The sequence below is a fragment of the Bombus fervidus genome, chromosome 5, assembly GCF_041682495.2.
Source record: "Bombus fervidus isolate BK054 chromosome 5, iyBomFerv1, whole genome shotgun sequence".
NCBI classification, from domain to species: Eukaryota; Metazoa; Arthropoda; class Insecta; order Hymenoptera; family Apidae; genus Bombus; species Bombus fervidus.
The window spans coordinates 17,103,865-17,122,391 of NC_091521.1; the positions used below are offsets into that span (position 1 = coordinate 17,103,865).

Consider the following 18,527-nt stretch of genomic DNA (forward strand, 5'->3'; position numbering starts at 1 on the left):
ATGTACGTTTAAGTCTCAAATGTTGGCGTTGAAAACGAGGCTCTGGCTTGTTGCCGTTGCCCGTCGCGCCATGAAAGGAGTTTATATATGCGTGCTTGGGCGTATAAAATCGTAGAGAAACGAGCCGCGGTTTCCCTCACTGTGGAGATACTACCTTGAATTACGGGGATCCGGCCGAAAAAAATTCTCTTCCCTGCTGGCCGCGGTGGTTCGTGACTGTGGAGAGAACCGGGACAACCGCCTTAAAAGTGCTCGAAAAAACGCTACCCTTTTCCCTTCTATCCTCTGGCAAACCGGTCCAAAGAAACGAACTCCCTAATTTTCTGCCACTCGATTACAGCCGAGATCCGGCGGAAGTTGCAGTTTTTGTCGAATCCCTGTACTACCCTACGCTGTTTCCCGCGTCTAATTAACCTCGCGAATGTGTTTCGTTTCAACTATACCGTAACTACGCTTTATAGCAATTTCTGTATTATATCTCGCGTGTTGTGTTTCTGCTTCGGATCTGTTTTTCGGCTGAAAACTTGTACGTTCTATCGGCGAAAGGTAGATTTTTACGCGTTAAGCTGTCAAAGGGTTGTTAAGCTTAGCTAAAGGCTGAGTCAAGCTGGAGTTTGAAAATTTTAATCTTGCCCTTTCGAGGAAGTAGACGTTCTTTTTCAGGAATTCTCGGGGATAAAATTCCGTCTATATTTTTGCGAGTGACACGTTATGGAATGTTTCGAGATAGCGAGCTTATAAACGCGTTAGTATACTGCGCGACGATAGTCCCTGACAAAATACAATTTAGATACAAGCTTTTTGCCAAAAATGGCCAGGCAATTTCGTAGGATGGGAAAAGGAAGGGATAGAATCACTCGCAATTTACCCTTTACCGTTGCAATCCTCCCCAGAGAGAGGACTCGTTGGGTAAAAATGTATGCGAACGACACGAAGAGATTCTCTAGCTCGTTATCGATCGATAGGACTCGGCAAGAGGCAGTGCACCGTGGTGGCTACGTAAAACCGAAGAAAAGCGAGTCGGTGGCCTAGCTTCGAAACGAGATTCCCGAATTACCCGGATTTCTCGGAAAAACCGGCATTTACCCGAGTCATTTGGGAAAAGGCGAGGCCGCAAATCGCGTGCCCCGCTGTGATTTATCCTCTGACGTTCTTTCGGAGGAAAAAACGAAAAAAAAGCCGAAAGGGAAAGAGAAAGAGAAAAAAGGGAGAAAGAGAAAGAAGAAGAAGAACGCGGGAGAAGAAGAAGAGAATTTCAGGTGGATGGGTGTTAAGCATCCACGATAGACGAGCTCGTGTCTGTTCCACGGACTGACAAGAGTGACAAAACGCCACCCCTTCGGGAAGACCGCGGGATCCGTCACTGGCTCCCGGCCAATCGAGCTTCCTTGTTTTCGCTCCCCGTGCTTGGAGCTTCGACATCTGATTGCAAATTACGTTCTCGGGGTTACGAGTTGTTTCCGCTGTTCTGCCATACCGGATCGATGCCTCTCGAAGGCGCTTCGTTTTTCTTCGTAAGCCCCTGGACCTCGTGAAATAATCTCCAACGTATCCGTCACGTTGGGATCGCTTAATTCGGGGATTCCTGCGAAGTCTGCCAGAGATTTCCTAGACTCTGCCTGTCTGCGCTGTTTTTAGCTATCGTACAGTCATTTGTGACTGCAGAGCAATCGCGCGAGAAGTTACGCTCGGGTTTTGAACGTTGGGAGGGAGACTGTTAACGAGAGTTGGCGAATTGAAACTATGATGGTTGGTTCGTGTAAAGCGCTTTGGTAATTGTTGGTATAATTTAGTGACAATTGGAGATTACAATGGAGAATAAAGAGAAGTCGGGGGATTAAAGACAGAGATCGCGCGATAGAGTAGCAAGAACAGGCAGGAATTTCAAATATGTTTGTATAGGGGGTGTTTTATAAGTTTATGTACTGTTTGTAAGTTTATGTATTGTTGGCGGTGCATTATGCAGGCGAATAATACCGTTTGTATAAATATAACGTTATAGGTATTTGGCTGGCAAATATTTACCGCAATCCTCTTTGCTAAATTAAAAAGAAGCAGTAGAAAGACGCAGTTGTTTCTGTTTATAAGAATCACGATGATTGAGAACACGACTGACAAATTGCACAAAAATTTGTAAGATTTTCTGCGTAAGAAGGAAAAATATTACGAGCTTCTTTCTTAATTAAGAAATATACAATAGTCTTTGTCCGTAAAAAAATTCCATCTTACTTAGAAATGCAATCATAATATATTTAGTTTCTTCTAATTCCCTCTCGAGGGATAAACGACGGCTCGAAAATGTTTCGCGAGATCTGCACGGTACCTCGGAGTCGAAAAATGTGTTGCATTTCGGTCGGTGATTTGCGCGCGTCCATTTGCATTTTAACATTTCAATTTTGCCATGCAAATGACATTATGATCGCGAGGACGGCGTGTTCTTCTCTCCGTGGGCGTTATGGTGGCGATAAAAATCTGTCGGTGCCTCACCACCCCCGTCTATTCTTCATTTCCCTTGGAAACCTTCTGAATCAGATAGCTTTCACGGCGGTTCTCATTAGTAAGAGAAACGCCAGCAAATATTTATAGATACCGTTCCGTGGCATTTACATTCGGCGAAGGGAAAGAAAACGTTGCACAATGACGCTTTGTGACGTTGCAACGGTACCACGAACTCCATTTCCACCCTTTCCACTCTTAATACGACCATCTTTCGCATTATTCGTCATCCCTTTTCGTTCTCTGTAACATCGCCAACCTTTCATTCGACTGTTACAACGATGCTTAAAGTCGTTCTCCATTCAGAGTTATTAAAATTCTGGAATATCAAACGCGAATGAATGACTTTTATTGTACACGGTGGCTCAATAAAACGACGCCAAATTGGTACAGCGTATTCCGCAGATTATACAGAAGAAAATGATTTATTACAGAGTTAGAATAAATAAAATAATCATTGTCCTTCGAATAAGATCGCGTGAAGTTTTTTACTCTCATAGCTACGTGTAATCATTTCTCGATAATACGACACTCGACGTTGTTATTTATTTATCAACGTGTAATTACACTGATCCCTCAATCTACGCGGCACTTGTGTTACGCGGTAGATTATAACACGATTTACGAGGTAGTTCTTACGCGCGATCTTAATGTACGCGGTCGGTCGCGTCAGCGCTGTAAGAATAAAGGTACATTACGTTTCGCTAGTCATCGTACGTGTACATATTTTTTCTCCGGTACTGACAGACTTTATTTACGCGATTTTCATTCGCGTGAAACGAATCCACGTGGAACGGATACTCCGCGTAAATCGAGGAACGGGTGTATACCGAAATATGAAGTGCGTTTGGATTCAGAGCGTATTGAATCTTTCAAATCTTTCGCTTCCCCTTATCGTACCGCGAAAATTTCATTAAATTGCCGTACTTTGATAGTTAATACCATACTCGACAAAGCACTTCAGGGTTTCAAGCACCTGAGCTTCAACTAGATCAACTCTCCAACTTAACGAACTTATCCTAACTTTCACAAAATATCAAGTGTCTGCGAGCCAGACTCAATTTGCCACCAACTAAACCACATTGAAACATTCATAAAATCTTGCAGTTCCTTTAACGTAAAAACGTCGATCTATTTATTTCCTTTATTAATCTATCTTAGCCTTTAGTCTTTCGTTATCCTCCAACTTTTAAACCACTAATGGATAAGAAGTTTACATCGGGCAATCTTTAAATCTCGAGGACATTAAAGGAAAATCAGCAGAACGGTAGAATTTCAACGAATATTTCCAAATTAAAGTACGCGTTTATATATATAATTTAAGTGAAGTGAGAAATTAAATACACACGAAAATTCTCATTAATTCGCAAGAAAAAAAAAAAAAAAAAAAAAAATGTTGAAATTTCCAAGAAAGGGAGACGATTTTGTTCGTTCGTGGTAACCGTGAAAGAAAGAAGGGATGCTCATTACGTCAGCTCGTTTTGTCGTTGCAACGCGACCACGGACATTGGGAAATGCAAATAGAGAGCAGTTTGGAGACGTCGGAGGCTCTTCGACGTTAAACTCGAGAGTTAATGCATTCGAGTATCGCGGCGTATGCAAATACGCGGCAAAGAGGCCGCAGCAGCACAGCACACGGGCAACGTAGCGGCGCGGCGTCGATTGTCGACGTCGCGACGCGCGTTATGGAAATAAACGCGACGCCAGCCGGATACGATGATATTACGAATTAGATGGGCCGATAATAATTTCCGGCTGCGCGACGATGAATCGACAATGCTTTCGGGTATAATTAAAGTGCCGAAGAAACATAAACCTGTTTCCTTACCAAGTTTATCGGAATTTTGAATATTTTCCAAGAATACTCTATGAATTTTAAAACTCTTTCACGAGTCTGCGCAAGTAAGGAAGATTATTACTCGTATCTCTGTACAATTAATTTCAAATTACTAACAAAAGTAGCAAGAGATTCGGTATAGACGTTCAACTGAAAAATCTCAAATTTTTAATACGTACAAGAGTTTAAGAAGTGTAATTATACATTCATCGATTCAGCCCAACCTCGTAATTGAGGTCGAAATCGAAAATGATCGATATTTTTATAATAAAAAATCTTACAATGTAAATGTATGTACATATATTGTGTATAAAATATTTAGATATTTTAATATGTACATAAGATATCGTAGTTATCATACTCATAAAAGTCAACGACTAAAATAATCGGCTAAACTAAGAACAATTCATGTTTGTATATATCATTAAGTGGTTGATAAAAATCAATATTGCGACGAAAAGTAAAAAATAGGTTGTTCGAGCTACCAAACTGGATAATATTATAAAAGAAAAATATGTAAACTATGGATCCTGTTCATGTTGCAAAGTCTCGCGTCCCGAATCTAATAAAGGTTGCAATGTTGAAGGGATTCATTTATTTCCATTACCGTCACGGTCGATTAGTGGAAATTCCATCCAGGCCAGGTTAGTTATTACAGGAACGCTGTCAGATAATCGAACTTCAGATAAATGCTGCGGCGGCCTGCTATGTACGTACGGACGTACCACGTATATTTGCATGCGTGTAAACGTCGACAAATTACCTACGCTCGAATAATGTGTCGGTCCACGTTAAACATGGGAATTGCGGCGGGATCTAGCTTGCACTAAATTTGCTAATAACCATCAGTATTCTATGGACACTTCGATTTATTGGTTCACGCTTTGGTTTTTTTTCTCTCTCGTCGATAGGATGGCAGAGAATGGTGAAAAAAGAGGTACAAAATAATACGCCTCTGACCAACGTCGAAAATTGTTGACTGTTAGTTTTCGAACTGATTCGTCCGACGAGCGATTAACCGAGAGAATTTAAAATAAACCAATCAAAAAGCGAGAGATTTTGATTTTTCCTATGGAATTCTTTCTTATGGAATTTTTATTTCTTCGATATAAACGAAATATATAAAGTTCTGAATAAAGTATAATATAATATATTGTTTTAAAGAGGAATTTATGGATGAGTTACAATAATCATTTTAGGCAGGTAGATTATAAAGTTACAAACTTAAAGTGGAGATTATTAGAGATGGCATAAGTTGAAGTGGTTTAGGTCGATGCAGATTGAAACACTAAGTTATGACCATATTTCTATTCCAAATGATGGATATCTCTAACTCGTTCTGGTTAGTCATGTATTCAGGAATTTAATTAACTTATTAACAGGCAAAAGTTTTAATGAAATCTATTAAAAAAATCTATTAATGAAATCCTGCCATCAAAATTTCTGAAATTTTTCCAGAACTTAACAGTATGGCTATTGAAGAATACAAAAAGTTGTGATTCGCTTTACTTAAAATCTTGCTCAATACCTTCCTTTTTCAAACCTTATTTATCAAAAACACGATTATACTTTCCAACTTTCATAAATAAACGTATATTTTCTTTGTCACACGAAGTTTTCAACGATTAATGGATTCGTACGAATAATGAAATTTAACATGATGTTGAAAAATATTACATAAAAAATTTGCCAAAATAACATACTAAATAATCCTTCGCTTCCTTAATTCCATTTATCAAGGAGTAATCACGTTGCCGTGTTTCCTCTTGGAAATTTCTGGGACGATGGGCCACGTGTAAAAGTTCTTTCGCTCGAAGTAAGGAGAAAAAAGGAGATCCTCCTTCGATCGACGTATCGTAACAGGTATCCGTGATCTCTGCTAAAGTTTCACGAGAGAAAATACGCCCCTTAAACGCGTTATCAGAGGCACTCGGAAGCAGTGGTAATTAAATAGAGTGACGTAGTTGGGACTTTGCACGAAGGTTGCAGCTTACCAAGACCGGGGGGTCGACGAACCGCGTTGCTTTCGTTGCACTTGAATGCATTAGCTCAGCTTAAAGTCGAGATGGCGACGACTACGTCTCATTGCATTTGCATTTACTGCAGTGCCCACACGCATTTGCATTTAGTTACGAATCATTGCGGGGGCGCGAGGGCGCGAGCACGCGCATGTCCTAGGCCACCCTCTTCCAGAGATCTTTGTCGCTTTCGACAAAACTTGGGAACACGTATATACTGTCACGTTCAACAAAGTCTGGCCTCCCTTTTAAAGTCAACCACTTTATTCTCGCACCCGTAAAATTTTGATTTACGGACCTCTGATTCGCCACGGAAAAACCAAGGGATTATGAAACTTGCGTGGAAGACTAAATGTAATGCATAGTAAAGAGCGTTGGGATTATCCTTTCTTGCTCTTGGGTGGTTGGGAAAGTTAGAAAGGAGTTAGTTTTTTTTTTAGATAATATGGATGAACGCGAATGTTTGTATAAAAGAACGAAATTTTAATGGATGTTTGTTTGTATTTCTGAGGATGGCTCTATAATTTTGAAGGAAAATAACGTGAATGATACAATACGTAATAGAAATATCTGTTTTGTTTATGCTTTTGTTTATTAAAGATACTTTTTAAAGTTGAATCATCAAACTAACCTCTTCTATATGATAATTATATATATGTGCAGTACATATATTTAATCGAAATGATGAAGCGAAAAAAATTAATATATCCTAAATCAGCTAAAAGCTGAATGTTGAAATAATGTCGCAGTCATTAAATATTGGCAGTTAGAATTTTTCAAACTGATCTTTATAAATTTAAGACAAAATAATGTAAATGAAATGTCACAAAAATATCTTTTAAAATTTAGTTATCAAACTAACCTCTTTCGGATAGCACATGTACATATATACGTATGTATAGTGGAACTGATTAAGCGAGGAAAATGAATGTATGTACCTGGAAGAAACTAGAAGCTGAAGATTGTGAAGATCCACTGGTTATGTTATCGCCATTTTGTTGAAATATCGTGGAACGAGAGATGCTTCTTGTGATGTCACACAAAACACAACTTTTGTTACTACATATTATTTTATGTATTAAACCACGGTTTATACGCGTTTAAACACGGTAAAAGGAGTTAGTATATACAGTAAAACACTCTGATGCTTTATCAATTACGAGAATTCAATCATAATTAATGGGTGATTTTCCGAAAAATATTACAAGTTTTGCAACCGACAGAATGAACTACGCGTATTGGATAATATATAGCTACTGCAGCGTGCTACGGAAATCGAAAGTTTCCGAAGATACCCGAAAGGAGCAAAACCGACTTAAATTTGCTAAAGTGACGCTAAAAGCGCGGGAAAGTTACGTCGGATTGCAAGGCAAGCACGGTTTGCTTTCCATAATTTGATCAAATTTTCCTTAGACTAAGTGTTATTTTTCATAAAAATTCGCGAGAAAGTAATAATTTAATTGAAATGTGATAGGTAGGATATAGTGTGGTACGTGTAAATACAGTGTAAATGGTATGAAGTATATATGTGATGACCATAGTTTGTCGTTCGAGAAACTGTCATCGAAAACGTATACGGTTAGGTATGTATATCGAAGATTTGCTTTAATTAAAGTTGATAAATCATGCATATCAGTATTGATATACTGACGTGTTAAGAATAGTTTGAAGATAGATTCTTAAATATAAAACTAAGGTTGTCCCAATTTGTTACAAATATACGTTTTTCATTCGTTTATCAGACATTTCTGTTTCATTTTGACAAGTATTATTAATTAATTCTATTAATGATTAATTTATTAATTAACACTACTTAACGTTTTAATCCATAGAAATAATATAAAAGTGTTTTTAAAAAATAAAAAGAGGTTAACTTTTGTCATAATCTAATCTTACAACTTAACTTTGTTTATTTTGCAAACATAATAGAGGTTACTTTTTAGAGTAGATTGGCTCACACTTCCCCCTTTGAAAAAGAGTAGGGAACAAGAAGGACAGATTTTATATTTTACTGTCGATGTTTTGCTTTTATTAATTCGCTATCCTTTCAGCAGAAACATTTTAATGGCTGCCACTCGTGTTGACGGAGAACGATTTTACGCCGCTTATTTTCAAGCGAGGGGAAAATTGTGTTATTAAGACGTCAACTTGAATCACCATCTTCGCTGCAATTTCGAGACATTCGAGGGAGCAACGGGATTTAAAATATCAGGTGATATATATTTCACAGTAAGAATTCACATTCTCTGCATTTTTTTCGATCGTTGATTCTAATTAAACGCGAACGATAAAGAAAACGAACAAACAGAAGAGAGGAAAAAAAAATGGGAACAAGAAAAATATCACCGTTCTTCATTACAAGCAAACGAGGAAAAACGCGTGGCTTTAATTCTCGAGTTTTTATCGGAACTCGATGCTGTAAACTACATATACAGGGTGATTTATAAAAAATGGAATATATAAGTATCTCATTTTTAAATTTACCATAGTTGGCAGTTATGAGAATAAAGAAATACAGTTCTTAGAAAAATAATATATGATTCTAGATTTCAATTTTTAAGAAATAGCATAATATTTAGAATTTAATATGAATATCTAGAAATTTGGGAATTTTTAATAAACCAAGAACTGAAAATATGGAAAGCCTGGAAATTTTGAATATTCGATTACATTTAAAGATTTTTTTTATTGCTCATTACATTTGCGTTAAAAAATATTGAATAACAATACGATAAGCACCCTGTATATTTTTTAATAGACTCGACAAAGTACGCCAGTACAGAATAGATTGATGATTATTATAGTGAAAATAATATTCCCCATCGCTCGTAATCTTGCTTTTGCAGCGAAATAGATACGAGAGAACGAGCCCAAAGCGATCTCTATTCCGTGTAATTTCAATAACTCAAATATTAAATACGCTCCGCGAGTTCGGTCGTTCGATTCTCCCTATTTCTAGGTACAGAATAAAATTTATTTTTAATCTAGAACTCGTAATTTCATATATTTGATCAGGATTATACATATACGGCGACCCACAAAAATATTTAAACACTTGTAGAAACTTTTTCTGAATATGTATATTATATAAAATATTTTGCACGAGTTGTGACATGATATAATCATCATGGTCACTCACATTGAGAAAGTTTGAAACAAATTCGAAAATATACATAAAAGTTAAAGATATTTATTGTAAACGTACATTTAAAAAAAGTCACAAAATTATTAAATAGTTAATTACTCTACCATTACATTGTATCGCTGAGTAAATTTCAAAAAGTTTTGTACGATGATAAATTTATAAAAATTGTCTATAATAAATGTTCAAGTTACTTTCGTGAGTCGCCGTATATGCTCGTATCTTGGTTATATTTTAATAATTGTAGAAATAATTTTGAAGAGATGGTACTTTTTAATATCGGCGTATGATGCGATCGTACTCGTAAACGAGAGTTCCCCATTTCCAGTTCATGCAAATGCTTTCGAGGTGGCCTCGAATTCAGTACGACATTAATAACGTTTCACTTCGTTCAAAGAAAAGGATCCGAGATGTCACGTCGCCAATATCTGTCGTTCGATTTTTTAAATAACCAGTTTCCGAGAATGGAAACGGGGAAGAATCGAGATCCACCGTTCACTGTATTCAATGATTTTCGCTTTGAACAATTTTTAATACCGCGTATCTATGTATAAGAGGAAAATACATGGAAACTTTTAATATTACGAAAGACTTCATTATCGCAGCAAGGCTTTCAGTTAAATCACTGATTTTCATGGGATATTGCTAGAAATTAATACAGAATATTGATTTCTTGGAATTATACATTTTACGATAAACGTCTCTGGTCTATCTGGAACAAGACGTATTAATAACGAGGGAAAAAAATTAATCGAGAGAGTTTAATAGAAAAAATTTTGTAGAAAAAATAAATTTTTCAACAGAAAGACGTTGCAAAATATTACGAAAGATCATCGTTTTACTTCTTTGAATATTTTCAAAGAGATTTTGTCTTAGTAATTCCCCAAGGATTTATGTTTCTTTTACTCATCGTAATCATTAAGCGTGATACAAGTTGTTATAATTCGTTTGAAAATAATTTTTACGCAATACCATTTAAATCCTCATGATATTAAATATTTTCATAATCCTTTAAGATTTAAATTATATTAAGACGACTATACGAGTAGTAATTTTCTTTTCTTGTCCATGGTAAATGAACAGAATTTTCCGTCTGGAAAAACGATGCCCTTTGACGTAAAAGACAGATTCAGCTTTGCATACTTCGACGCTAATCCGTTTTAATGCCACAGAAGATTCGCGATAACGAAGGCGTATCCGTTGCTTTTATCCTCACAGTAATAACTATAGTCTGTTTTATCTGTATGCCTGTTTCTAATCTGAAATTTTCATATCTTTTCAAGTCATTAGTAAGAAGCGTTTCTTTTGATGATTTAGAGATTTTCATTATCTCGATTCTAGTTTCTCTTCGGATTACGTGGTTACCTATACACGTACATGTATATCTTTGTAGGTATCTATGTAGCTATTTTATCGCATTTGACAATGAAGTTATGAAAATTTTATGAAAAATCTACGGTTTGTGTCAGTAATTTCCAAGACTTTGAAACGACTGTATAATTACTTCTGTTTTTGTAAGTTACGTTCGAGGATATCATAGTCTTTTTATACGTCAGATTGGATAAGTTTCATGCAAATTAAAAGTACAAAAATTTCTGTGTTAAACGAATTAGCTGGCAGCCCTCTTTTGCTTTTTCTTGACTAACAGAGACGGAAAGATGTAGAAGGTTAAAGATTTTAGTCTCGACGCTGGTAAGATGGGGTAAATCTCATTAAAATCGCAGTACGAGTTTCACTCCTTTAACTCGGAACAAGAAGAAAAGACTGGCAACTCGAAGGTATCGTTAATGAACTTCGTCCGTAAGAGAAAAGTTTCATATACTCCATCTATCTCTGATACAGTTATAAGCGCATGTTTACAATATTTCGTCCAAGACTTGACAAATGAAAATCGGGAAGAATAATTCGTATGTTTTATCGCAGTTTCATTCTCCAACTGGAATTCGAATTTTAATCCGATAGATTCACTTTCTGATGTTCTATTCACTGCGCAAAATATGTTTTAAAGATACGGAATATCCACAGGATAAGATCTAATAACTGGCTACTATTATAATTATTATATTTCTATGTATCTTTCAAAGATCTAATTATCATAAAATATTCTAGGAAAAATTGCACGAAATGTAATACTTCACACAAATATCAATTCTGCAAGTTTTCTTTTATAGGAAACAAATTTCGTTACTTTATAATCAACGAAAATAGAGAATGACTAAAACAAATAATTTTTTACGTTTCATCTTTGGTCCTAGTCGAAATCCGATCAATATTGGCAGCATTGCATTAAAAAATCGAATTCATTCGATTTCAGAAACAACTTTCACCCAATTCAGTAGCCTAAATATCACTGTCTTATATAATACCGTTCAGTTCTCTCCACACGCTCCATTCGAAATCAATGCTCGTATAAATTACCCTGTACTCATTATCTTTGCCTGCCTCTCGTTCCAATCCCTCGATGTATCCTTCTGAGAATGCATACGAGAATCTATTCGTTGGCACAAGCCAGGAGGATGGTGAAAGTGCTCCGAGTGAAACCGGGATCGAGCGGCATCTCATTTAGGTTGCCAAGCTTTCTACGAGAGCAGGTTGAACAAGATGAAGGAAGAGGGGTTGAACGTCGATTATACGAGGCGATGGTAGTTAAAGAGACACTGTGTTCCCAGTGTAACTGTAGCTAGACGTCTCAAAACTACTTACATACATCCCTTCGTATATCGGCCTTTCCTTTGTTGTTCCCAGTAAACATTGGTTTGTTTGACCGAAGGAAAAGTTGTGTCGATTCGGCGCGAGACCTGTCAATGATTTCGTGTCAAAGAATGGCAACACGAAATCCGGCCACTTCGATTTTCTTTTTATTTTCAACCAATCCCTCTCCCCTTTTTATACACTCCTTCTCTCTTTTTTTTTTCAAACCCACTCGTGTTCTGCACGAAAGGAGTGTATTCATTGTCCACTCGCGAACTCCTCGAGCTTTTGGGATCAGGAAAAAGGATTGCAGAGGGTGAGACAGGGGTTGGAGATTGATTGTGAGACTGCCAGACGCAGACTAGCCTCGCTTTCTCCGGCTTTTCTTCTCGTTGCTGTTCGAGGTTTGATGAATTTACGATAACGTTTATGTCCAGCATGTTCGCTTTCCTTATGTCATCTACTGATTGAATTTGTTTTGTGTTTTGTATTGTTCGCGTGCGTGCAATGTCGTTGGGCTCTCGATCGATAGATAAACAGAGATTCGGTCATGAGAGAATCACGCGAGAACGTGTTTAGGTCGCGTGTGTAACGTTCGAACGCAACAAGTAATATCCGATGTCATAAATTTGTATAGCGATATTTGACATTGTATATTTCCATATCAAGAATTCCGTTATTACGTTAAACTGCCAATAATTGTAAAAAATGTTAATAATTTAATATTAGCATAAGATACGATCAATTTGGAATATGAAGAAATTTTTCATTTTCATTTTACGTACATGTGTATTAATCATTGATCACTTGAATAGATTTCCTGTGAAATTTGAAACTTATTTATGATACAAAACAATATTCATGCTATTAATAATTTTACTAAGAATACTAATAGTAGTAGTATATTTTATTAGCTGCCGGCATTGCAAGAGGGCTTACGATTATTAAATTACTTATTCTGCTTATAAAAATTACGTAATTTTAAACGTCACACTAATATATATTAAGTATATTAATAATTCTGTATAAGAAATATACCCAATCGATCACAATGTTCAATATTACTTTAACATATTAATCAATAGAGAAATATTTTTTAATTTATTTAAACGAACGTCTCCTTAAATTTGAAATTCGTTTAATATACAAGACAATATTTTCACATAAAACAGATATTTACAAAAGATATAAAGTAAAACTCACCATGTCGTTGATTGTACGAAGACGTAACATGTACACTGGTACACTAATATATTAATGATACACTAATTATACCACTAAATAAATCCACTGAATGAAATATTAAAAAAAAAGACACGGAAGAATTATACTACGAGGCACCAAAGTCGAACGCAAAAACAAGACTGAGCTAAAAGTCCCGGGTGGGCGGCGCGATATTAGAATTCTTATCCGAAAGGGACGATAGTAGGGCGATCGGGGTGGGGCTGCACGGCGGGAAATTCACAGACCCGAGAATCTCGGAGCGTAAACAGAGGATTTCTGGTTTCCAATTCTGGAACAACGCCTGGTGAATTGTTCAGGATGTTTACCATTTTACAGTGCTACTTTCGAGCCGGATTGTAACGTGTAACTCAAGGAATTTCTTGGAAAATGAATCTTAGAAATGAATCAGGATAAGTGTCGTCTCGTGCGTCGTAATGCATAGCTACGATTCGAGTTGGATTTTTATGAAAATCCAATGATCCGACAGAAAATGTGAGTGTTGCTGCGAGGTAAGAACTGGAACGATGTGTCTTCATAGGAATTGTGAAAATTTTCTTTTATCTATATATAGCTATTAGCATGCTATTATGCATAATTGTAACGATTTTGAAGAGTAAAATCATTACATTCTGATTTATTAAAATAGATCTTGTCGAAAATAAACAAGTATCCGGGTATTAGTTAAAAAGAAAATAAAGCACGATTTTATTTAATATGCCGATACGAATCGACAAGATTCGAACAACGAGTTAATTCATTTTTCGCATTGAAGAACTGAAACAGGATGAATATATCGATTCTCTCTGAGAGTTCTCGCACATTGATCGAACAAAATGGAAACAGAGGAGGGAAGGAACTGGAAAATTGCATGAATAACGGAACGGCAATTAATTATCTTAATTGTTATCGTACTCAATGACAACTTGACAATCGACGAGCAATGGATATCGTTGATAATTTCATAAATATAAAATGTAGTAATTAATTGCATCGACAGAAAGAAAAGGGTGAAAAATGTTAATGGAAAGATAATTTTGAATTCTGAACCGTTTCAATCCCATTCGTTTAAATAATTATGTTTTCAATGAATCAATTAGCGATTACGACAAAGTTGAGAAAAATATTATGACCTGCATCGTTTTATAATGTATACGGTGCATTTGTTCGCGAAACTATTTCAAACTTGTAGAAACTTGTGACGAATATATCATTATGCGTTGTATAAAACCTTTTGAAATTTCATTAGCACTTTATACGAATATCAGGATTTTATTGATAAAATTTGAAATGAGTCTGAAAATATATCAAGAAGTTGCGAGATATTTGTTGCAAACATAAACTTGGTAAATATCGTCAAAGTATTTTGTCAATTATTCACAATTAATTATTCGTCATATTAGAAAACCACGATACGAATATGTATTGTAGTGTGAGTACTAATTATACGTTTACGTTGTGTACCAATTTCTATTAATAATTATCTGTGCTTTTTTTCTTTAAGTTTTTCTTTATCTAACTTTTCCGAGGTACTGTATATGCAAATATTCTTTTCGTTACCATTTTTATTTAACAAGCAAGATTTTTCATTGTGGTATGTGTACAAGTACAAAATTGTATTCTTCTCGGAGACAGAACGTGTGAGTTATTCAAGCACGTATATTTCGATCTAGCTATGCCACGAAAGTAAAAGGTTCATATTTTCAACTTTGCTATCACATTTCTGCCATTTGTACATCTCTTCTCCTCTCCTATAGTTCGCGTCTCTATACGTTCAATATGCATGCGGTGCGATATGTATCCCGCTGAGCTTTTCTCCTTTCCGATTATTAAATATTAATATACCATACGCTATATATATCTTGGATCTTTTCGATCCACACGCTGCCTTGTATCCTTCTATCAGACGTACAAGCATAAAGAAAATCCTCTAACATATCCTCGTATTTTCCCTCGGTACTTTCGTCTCGGTTTTTTCCTTGCCATTGTGAAATACTGAAATACGAATCCTTGGTTGGAATCCGTTTTTTCTTTTCTCCTCCTCAAAAGAAGGTTTGCTTTGGGGGTGTAGAAAAAGAAAAAAGAAAAAACTGTGGAATTTTATCCATTTCGTAATGGTCGAATTAAGAAGTGCAAAACTCCAAATCTTCTTTCTCTTATCTCGCAAGACTTTCTATCGAATATCTCCGAAAGCTTATTTATTCGTAAAAGAGCTCGTAAAAATGCAGCAGATTGAAAAAGGGATTGTGGATGATTCGTGTCTTCACTGTGCAGTACAATCGATGAATTTGCGGTGAGAAATTTTAAGAGATCCTTTCGAACGATCTTAAACGTCGACATTTCCGAGTGGAGTAAGGAGAGATCCTCCTTATCTTGATTCACCGCAGAACAGTTTGATTCGAGATTGGACCAAGGTATTTCCAATTTTCCCGCGTGAATCGATCGATGCCGCTTTTTACCCCATTCCCACCAATTTAGACTCTTCTTCTTGTCGCATCAGCAAATTAGATTACACCAACGGCTCTTTCCGTTTTCTTTTTTCCCCTCGGTTTACTTCATTTACTTCGAGCTTCGATAACTAATAAAGCTGCTGTAACAAGTAATTCAACGTGCTTGTAATTTTTTCTTGAACGACAATTTCGAAGAGGAAAAAAGCAATAAAGAATTATAGCAAGAATTTTGATAAAATGTATTTGTTAGTACATCTCTTACGTACGAATCTTCTTATCGATTATCATCCAAATTGGAAGAGCGTAAATTGTACTCGAGGTTGTGAGTAGTCTTATTTCATTTACGTATCTAAAATATTATATAAATACAAGTATCTTATATCTTTAAATTGAAAATGTATCGGTATAAAAAGATTTAAGGAATTCTGCTACGATATTCTCCATTAACTCCGTAGGCAAATAGCTATACATTCACATAATCCGTAGATGAACTGATTCGTTTACGACCCAAGCTTAAGCGTTCAATTGTCTTAGACTTTAAAAAAGTTTGAAAAAATTCTTAAACACTTTCCAAAGCCTTTACCATGTTATACAATTCTTCATTGAGTCGATAGCGTAAAATTCTTTTTAAAGAAATTCGAGGGTCGTTAACAATTTGAATTTGTCAAAGAAGGGGTTAACAAACCACAAATTAAAGAAAGATAAAAAATACTATCTTATCCTTAACAATTCCATTTCAAAGAATTTTCTCCTCGAGACATTTTTTATACAATATTTCTTGTTTATATTTACAAATGAAAGTTTGAGAATAGTTTGAGAGCCACTGTTGCATCGGTGGAGACCGAAAATGCTGAAGGTGCTTTATTCCCGAAAGACCTTCCATATTTCTTGCGGCGAATGGCATTTGAGGCCGTACAAAGTTATCGTTCAGACCGGAATAAGAGCCAATAGTCTGTAACAGGTAATATTACAGACGTAATTTCCTATCCGCGTTCTCCTCGGCAAACTAACGGGAAATCCGTCCCCGGGATGGGAAAGAGGATTTTCAAGGAGATGAGGAGATAACGCAAATTTACTGTCCGCTTGTTTTCGATTCTCTTAGCCGGGCTATGCTTACGGGACTTAACTTTGTTTTAATAAACGCGACCGAGTTTCATTGCGGGGCCCTCGCTGGTTTATCAAGCAGGAAGAATAATCCTTCATTTACGGAGGTATTCAGCCACGCCCCTTTTCTCTTGGCTTTTATGCCTTTAACTGAATAGTGGAGAAACACTCACCGCTTTATGAAGTAACGTTAAACATTCTTTTGGAACTTTCCTTATCGTATCCCTATTGTGAAGGGAAGCCTGTATTCGTTATCGGTAATCCAGATACGTGGTTTTTTTTCGTATTCTCTTTCTGATTATCCTTATCGACGACGCTGAAAGTGTAAAACGAGATAAGTCGAAACGCGCAATATAATACGAAAAGATGCGGGGATTTTTAATCCTTGTTATTTGCCGAGAAACTTGAAATCAACATTGTCGGAGTAGAGAGATTTGTAGCGAGAAAATTCCAATTTTAGACTCTCGAAAAATTCTATGGTAACCTGTTGCTCGCGTAGATCATACGCGTTTTGTTTCACGCCTCGAACGAAATGAAACCGGCTGTTGCCCCGTTGCAGTTTAGGTTAAGTATAAAGTATTTCGATTTATTATTAAGCGTCGAGCAGTAAAACTGTAGAAACTTTAGAAATCGGATAATACAAAAAATTTCGTTTCAGCTTGCTTTCCCTTCGATCGATCGAACCTCGTTTAATACGAATTTTGATAAAACGTCTATTGCAATTAAATGGCACGAACTGTATCGCCATTCATCGAGATTGTTTCGCGTAAGAATTTCTACGAGGACGAAACAAATAATTTCTGATACATTTTCGCCTTCGCGATCATAGATATAATCGGAGAAGGCGCCGGTAGAATGGTACGGGATAAGTCAGCCGCGGGCGCAAACTACAACAACTGTTAACTGCATCGACTGTAAACTTTGCCGGTAGTAAAACGCATAAATAATGGAAACTTGGTGCTGTGCAGAGATAATAGAGAACGGGCTAAATGTGTTTCCACGTAGCCGGTGACAATAGATAACTGTACAGTAGAAATGTATAGCATAAGTCAGACACATGCAGCCGCCTTGAAGCGGTACAAACTACTTCAACCATTAGCTATATTACTTGTGACGGATATCTGTATTTTATCCTTAACGATGCTGTTTTGGTAATTGTAGACACCAGTAAATATCGAATTTTTCTTTTCTTCCATTCTATGTGAACGTGGTACGACATAATCTAGTCGTATCTTTAGATTAATTCATCAACTCTCGTTATATATTGTAGTATCGTGGACGAAAAGCCTAAGAGATATCGGGCGAAATATAAATAATGTCGCGAGAAAGCCGAAGTGCCGACAGGCCCAACAATGTATCGTCCTTCGATCGAATAGTTCCGCGGAAAAGACCTGCGTGACCCTGGCCACGAGCGTGTAACGTCAAGCACGTATGAGGGACCAGGCCACACACCGAGAGCAAGATGACAACCAAATGTCTACACATTCTTGCCGTGTACACATCCTTCATCAATATTCTTAAGGATCGAGCATAAAACCATTTTCATAGTTAAGGTCCTTCGGGCCAAA

At 36.5% G+C, this 18,527-nt stretch overlaps 2 protein-coding genes and 1 long non-coding RNA gene across 17 annotated transcripts in view; 1 reads left to right on the forward strand and 2 right to left on the reverse strand.

Moving 5' to 3' along the window:
* Usp (retinoid X receptor ultraspiracle) overlaps positions 1-14,291 on the forward strand; it is a 144,903-nt gene extending 130,612 nt beyond the window's left edge. For all 8 annotated transcript variants that reach the window (XM_072003831.1, XM_072003825.1, XM_072003830.1 and 5 more), the window contains one exon: positions 14,280-14,291. The gene's annotated coding sequence lies outside the window, so the exon portion shown is untranslated. The remainder of the gene's footprint in view (positions 1-14,279) is intronic.
* LOC139987508 (uncharacterized) overlaps positions 1-18,527 on the reverse strand; it is a 252,164-nt gene that overhangs the window by 129,329 nt on the left and 104,308 nt on the right. The window lies entirely within an intron of this gene.
* Positions 1-18,527, reverse strand: part of Nlg-5 (neuroligin 5) — a 355,394-nt gene that overhangs the window by 59,959 nt on the left and 276,908 nt on the right. Inside the window, exon 4 of one of the 8 annotated variants that reach the window (XM_072003814.1) lies at positions 17,133-17,275. The exons of 5 other annotated variants lie outside the window; for them this stretch is intronic. The gene's annotated coding sequence lies outside the window, so the exon portion shown is untranslated. Of the gene's footprint in view, positions 1-7,289; positions 7,543-13,387; positions 13,484-17,132; positions 17,276-18,527 lie in introns of those variants that run through there. 2 more of the 8 variants (XM_072003817.1, XM_072003818.1) reach the window with 2 other exon arrangements.